The following is a 6000-nucleotide window of genomic DNA, read 5'->3' on the forward strand; positions in this document are numbered from 1 at the left end:
AAATATAGTCTTCCAGTGTTTAACAGGTGAACGAACTTGCCTGAGCTTGCCTGAGAAATGGTTAGAGGAAAAACTGTCAGAATGAAACTATAATCTTTTAAAAAATGCTCTTGATTATCTCCATCTATTGACAGTATCCTATCCTTGTTGGTTCAGTTTAGTGTGGCCTCACCTATAAAATCTTCCCAAATCATTTGCACTAAAAGTAATCTTACTTCCTTTGTACTTGTTTGAACCAGTATATTTATATACTACCTGTATAGCATTTGTTATTATTAATATACATAGTATATCTCCCTACTAGATTGTAAACTCTTCTTTGGAAGAAAGAGATTTTTTTTTCTGAGTGTAACCTATCAATCTCTATTTCATTAACTGTTATATGAGGACAGTAATAGCTATCTAGAAGAAATGTTTTGAATGTTAAATGAAATAACCTGTGGGAAAGCACCCATTATAAGTGCTGGTACATAAACCTCAATAAATTTATTTTTTTCTTTTCCTTATTCCTTATAATTCATATGAAAAATATGTGAGTGCTTCTATGTGCCAGGCCCAGTGCTCTGCTCTTTAGAGAGTACTGAAATGAGTAAAACACAGTCACTGCTTCCAAAGAACTTGACAATTTGTTGCATGGATTCGATTAGAATACAAAAAATTAAAATAGAAGATGAAGTAAGAAAAAATTCTGTAAGACAGCTACAAACACAGTGCCAGGAAGCCAAAAGTTGGGTAACAGTTTTTCTTTTAAAAAAGTTTTTTATTTCCATAGGTTTTTGGGGAACAGGTGGTAGTTGGTTACATGAATAAGTTCTTGAGTGATGATTTGTGAGATTTTGGTGCACCCATTACCCAAGCAGTATATGCTGAACCCAATTTGTAGTCTTTTATCCCTCACCCCCTTTCCACCCTTTCCCCCTGTGTCTCCAAAGTCCATTGTGTCATTCCTATGCCTTTGTATCCTCATAGCTTAGCTCCCACTTATGAGTGAGAACATACGATGTTTGGTTTTCTATTCCTGAGTTACTTCACTTAGAATTAATAGCCTCCAATCCCATCCAGGTTGCTGCAAGTGCCATTAATTCATTCCTTTTTTTATGGCTGAGTCGTATTACATCATATATCTATGCCACATTTTCTTTATCTACTCGTTGATGGATGGGTATTTGGGTTGGTTTCACATTTTTGCAATTGCGAATTGTGCTTCTGTAAACGTGTGTGCAAGTATGTTTTTCATATAATGACTTTTTTCCTCTGGGTAGATATCCAGGAGTGGGATTGCTGGATCAAATGGTAGTTCTACTGTTAATTTTTAAAGGAATCTCCACACTGTTTTGTACTAGTTTACAAAACTAGTACTAGCGGTGGTACTAGTTTACATTCCCACCAGCAGTGTAAAAGTGTTTCCTTTTAATCACATCCACGCCCACATCTATTATTTTTTGATTTTTGATTATGGTCATTCTTGTGGGAGAGTAAGGTAGTATCATATTTCGGTTTTGATTTGCATCTCCCTGATCATTAGTGATGCTGAGCAGTTTTTCATATGTTTTTTGGCCATTTATGTATCTTTTGAGAATTGTTTATTCATGTCCTTAGCACAATTTTTGATGGGATTTTTTTTTCTTGTTAATTCGTTTGAGTTCATTGTAGATTCTGGATAGTAGTTCCTTTGTCAGATGTATAGATTGTGAAGATTTTCTCCCACTCTGTGGGTTGTCTGTTTACTCTGCTGACTGTTCTTTTTGCCGTGCAAAAGTTCTTTAGTTTAATTAAGTCCCAGCTATTTATCTTTGTTTTTATTGCACTTGCTTTTGGGTTCCTTGTCATGAAATCCTTGCCTAAGCCAATGTCTAAAAGGGTTTTTCCGATGTCATCTTCTAGAATTTTTATAGTTTCAGGTCTTAGATTTAAGTCCTTGATCCATCTTGAGTTGATGTTTATATAAGGTGAGGGATGAGGATCCAGTTTCATTCTCCTACATCTGGCTTGCCAGTTATCACAGCACCATTTATTGAAAAGGGTATCCTTTCTCCACTTTATGTTTTTGTTTGCTTTGTTGAAGATCAGTTGGTTGTAAGTATTTGGGTTTATTTCTGAGTTCTTTATTCTGTTCCATTGGTCTATGTGCCTATTTTTATACCAGTACCATGCTGTTTTGGTGACTATGGTCTTACAGTATAGCTTGAAATCAGGTAATGTGATGTCTTCGGATTTGTCCTTTTTGCTTAGTCTTGCTTTGGCTATGTGGGCTCTTTTTTGTTCCGTGTGAATTTCAGAATTATTTTTTCTAGTTCTGTGAAAAATGATGGTGGTATTTTGATGGAAATTGCATTGAATTTGTAGATTGCTTTTGGCAGTACAGTTATTTTCACAATATTGATTCTACCCATCCATGAGCATGGGATGTGTTTCCATTTGTTTGTGTCGTTTATGATTTCTTTCAGCAGTGTTTTGTACTTTTTGTTATAGAGGTCTTTCACCTCCTTGGTTAGTTATATTTCTAAGTATTTTATTTTATTTTTTTGAAGCTATTGTAAAGGAGTTTAGTTATTGATTTGATTCTCAGCTTGGTCACTGTTGGTGTATAGGACAGCTACTGATTTGTGTATATTAACTTTGTTTCCTGGAAGTTTGCTGAATTCTTTTATCAGTTTTAGGAGCTTTTTGGAGGAATCTTCAGGGTTTTCTAGGTCTACAATCACATCATCAGCAAACAGCAACTATTTGACTTCCTCTTTACTGATTTGGATGCCCTTTATTTCTTTCTCCTGTCTGATTGCTCTGGCTACGATATGAATAGAAGTGGTGAGAGTGGGCATCCTTGTCTTGTTCCAGTTCTCAGAGGGAATGAATTCAACTTTTCCCCATTCAGTACTATGTTGGCTGTGGTTTTGTCATAGATGGCTTTTATTACAGTGAGGTATGCCCCTTGTATGCTGATTTTGCTGAAAGTTTCAATCATAAAGGCACGCTGGATTTTGTCAAATGTTTTTTCTGTGTCTATGGAGTAATCATGTGATTTTTGTTTTCAATTCTGTTTATGTGGTGTATCGCATTTATTGACTTGTGTATATTAAACCATCCCTGTATCCCTGGTATGAAACCCACTTGATCATGGTGGATTATCTTTTCGATATGTTGTTGGATTCAGTTAGCTAGTATTTTGTCAAGGATTTTTGCATCTATGTTCATCAGAGATATTGATCTGTAGTTTCCTTTTTTGGTTATGTTCTTTCTTGGTTTTGGTATTAGGAAGATACTGGCTTCATAGAATGCTGATGTCTTCAGCTACCAGGGTGAGTAGGGAAGGACCATCAGGTGGGGGCAGAGCTAGGTGTGTCTGAGCTTAGACTCTCCTTGGGTGGCTCTTGCTGCGGCTGCTGTGGGGGATGGAGCTGTGGTTCCCAGGTCAATGGAATGATGTTCTCAGGAGGATTATGGCTGCCTCTGCTGTGTCATTCAGGTTGTCAGAGAGTAGGGGAAAGCTAGCATCACAGGCTTCACCCAGCTCCCAAGCAACCCAGAAGGCTGGTCTCACTTCCATCGTGCCCCCAGGCCCCCAAATGACACCAAGTCTGTTTCCAGGCAGTGGAAGAGCAGGACTGAGAACTTGCCGCAGGTTACTAGCCTCCCATGTGTGAAAGTAAGCAGGACTTTCGTGCCTTCCCACCTGAGGAGTCTACACACTGGATTCACGCCCTCCCCAGAGTTCTGGCCAGGAGACTTTGTGTTTGGTTGGAATTGTTACAAAGTTCAGCTAGAGGTTTCCTTCTCCTTGTGGTCTTTTCCCAGTACCTCTGACAGCCCTTTCCAAGGACCTCTGTGGACAAGGCAGAAACGGCTCTCCAGGGGACCTAGAGAGGGTCTTCTCCTGCTGCTTCCTCTACCTCTGTATTTAGCTTGACTCTCTAAATTAACTCAGTTCCAGGTAAGGCCAGAATCTTCTCCCATGATCCAGACCTTCAGGTTCCCCAGTGAGGGTATGTGTTTGCAGATGGACAATCCTCCTTTCCCACTTCCACAGCTTGGGCACTCACTGTATTTGGGGTGTCTCCTGGCTCCTGCAGGAGCAATCTGCTTCCTTCAGAGGGTCTGTGGGTTCTCTCAGCTTTTCTGGTTTTTTCCTGAAGTAGTTTTGGAGCAGAAGTTCACAATGCAAGTCTCTGTTTGTGGGGGAGGTGCAGTGTAGTCCTGCCTCCTATCCATCATGATCCCTTAGTTTTTCCTCCTGTAGCTTACTAAGCTTTTTAAAGATAATTATTTTGAATTCTTTTTAGGCAATTCATATATCTCTATTTCTTTGGGGTCAGCCACTGGAGCTTTATTATTATTATTTTGGTGGTATATTTCCTTGATTTTTTATGTTCTTTGAAGCCTTGCCTTGTTGCCTTCTCATTTGAAGAAGGAGTAAACTTCTCAAGTCTTTGATTACTGGCGTTGGGAGAGAACAATCTGCACCATTCAGCCTGGCTAGAGATCTGGAAGTGTCCCAGACCATTTCAATTGATGTATCCCCCTACTGTTCTTATTCCCTCTTGGGGGGTAGTGTCAGGATTGTATGCTTTCCCTTGATCCCATAAAACCAGGCCAGGAAGTGAGAACTTTCCATTTACTTCTCCTAGTGTAACACCAAAGGTCCTTGCCTTTAGTCAGGCCAAAGAATTGGTGTGGCAGCTGCCTGCAGTGAGTGATAGAGATACGGACTGATAGAAAAAACTGTAGGCTTTACTGGGCAACGTGAAAGTGCAAAGCTTTCACAGCATGGAAGGGGTCCCGAATGGGTAGCCAGAGTTAGATCATGCAGTTGCCTTTTAAACTCTTTAAGGTGGAGGGAAGATGTTACCAGAGTGAGAAACAAAGGCAGTAAGTTATTGTGTGACATGTCTTAGAACATTTCCTTTTGAGGAAAACCGGAATTGCAGCTTAGGTTTTATCTACTTTATGACCTTGCAGCGGCATGGCAAAGGAGACAGGATTTTATAGGATTTTACAAAGTATGTTTACAAGGAATTGGAATTGGGAGCATAGGTAAAGTCTGCTGGTCACAGAGAAATGGGCAGTTAACATCCTTTTTAGTTTTGGGGAAGGGGGAAGAGAAGACACAGGGAAGCTTATAGCAAAATTTTCACTGTTTATAGCTTTCTTGGGGAAGAAAACACATGCACAAATCTGGGTGTTAGGAATATTTTAAGCAGGTATCTTCAATATTATTCATCCAGGACCAAAGTAAGTCTGAATGCAGGAAATGAGTGAGTTTCACAGCTTTCTGAGCCCCTACTTGATCCAGGAAGCCCAGCTGGCACCTCCTCTCACTAGGGCTGTGACCTGGAGTGATCAAAGTTGTGTACCTTCTCCAAGTTTAGCAGAGTTGAGCCATCTGTTGATATCTGTGCACTGTCTTTGCAGGCTCATGTTTGCCATCTTCAGGGGAGCACATGTACTGTCTGCAGGGGAACCTGGGGTGCCAGCTGTGGAGGAGTGCAAGGTGCTGGTGATGGTGGTGGTGGTGGGAGTGTGTGCATGGAGTGCTGTGACATGTCAGTCAGTTTGGGGGTTCAAATGTGATACATCCCCACGGAGTTCATGGGCGGTGTCTACAGGCCAGCCAGTAACATCTGTGGCCAATTATTGAGATCTGTGTGCCCGCTGCTTTGAGCTTCTGCTCCTTTTCACTGCTTCTTGCTGCCAGATAATTCAGTTGTGCTAATCCCCTCAGTGTTCTGGATGGGACAAGATAGAACTGGGTTTCTTGGATTCAACCTTCAATGCTGGGAGAGCTGGGTGCTCACTTTGCCCTCATTTCCACCTGTGGGAGAAATCATCAACCAAGGGGTTCTTCCTTGGCACTCAGCTGTGCCATCTTGTGTAGGGGGTGATGTGCATAAAATGTAACTGTTCTTACCTACTTTAATGCACATATTATTGAATTATTTTTGCTCCACCATGATTCTAGAACATCTCAGCTAGACTCCTGAGCTCCTGAAAGGTATTCTCATC

Source organism: Mandrillus leucophaeus, unplaced genomic scaffold, assembly GCF_000951045.1.
Source record: "Mandrillus leucophaeus isolate KB7577 unplaced genomic scaffold, Mleu.le_1.0 Scaffold235, whole genome shotgun sequence".
Taxonomy (NCBI): domain Eukaryota; kingdom Metazoa; phylum Chordata; class Mammalia; order Primates; family Cercopithecidae; genus Mandrillus; species Mandrillus leucophaeus.